Source organism: Ovis aries, chromosome 17 (genome assembly GCF_016772045.2).
Source record: "Ovis aries strain OAR_USU_Benz2616 breed Rambouillet chromosome 17, ARS-UI_Ramb_v3.0, whole genome shotgun sequence".
Taxonomy (NCBI): Eukaryota; Metazoa; Chordata; class Mammalia; order Artiodactyla; family Bovidae; genus Ovis; species Ovis aries.
The window spans coordinates 70,461,966-70,462,505 of NC_056070.1; the positions used below are offsets into that span (position 1 = coordinate 70,461,966).

A 540-nucleotide genomic window follows, 5' to 3' on the forward strand; every position below is an offset into this window, starting at 1 on the left:
TAGGAAAAGGAGTGTGTCAAGGCTGTATATTGTCACCCTGCTTATTGAACTTCTATGCAGAGTACATCATGAGAAACGCTGTACTGGAAGAAACACAAGCTGGAATCAAGATTGCCAGGAGAAATATCAATAACCTCAGATATGCAGATGACACCACCCTTATGGCAGAAAGTGAAGAGGAACTCAAAAGCCTCTTGATGAAAGTGAAAGAGGAGTGCTCGTTTTGGCAGCACATATACTAAAATTGGAACAATATAGAGAAGATTAGCACGGCCCCTGTGCAAGGATGACATGCAAATTCGTGAAGCGTTCCATATTTTTAAAATGTCTATCCTTATGCCACTTAAAAAAAGAAAAGAAAGTGAAAGGGGAGAGTTAAAAAGTTGGCTTAAAGCTCAACTTTCAGAAAACTAATATCATGGCATCTGGTCCCATCACTTCATGGGAAATAGATGGGGAAACAGTGGAAACAGTGTCAGATTTTATTTTTGGGGACTCCAAAATCACTGCAGATGGTGACTGCAGCCATGAAATTAAAAG

General features: G+C 39.8%; 1 non-coding gene across 1 annotated transcript; it reads left to right on the top strand.

Annotated features, from left to right (window-relative positions):
* Positions 1 to 214: 214 nt before the first annotated feature.
* Positions 215 to 321, top strand: LOC114108917 (U6 spliceosomal RNA). Its single transcript, XR_003585643.1, has one exon. It is a non-coding gene; the product is annotated as a U6 spliceosomal RNA (small nuclear RNA).
* The last annotated feature ends 219 nt before the right edge of the window (positions 322 to 540 follow it).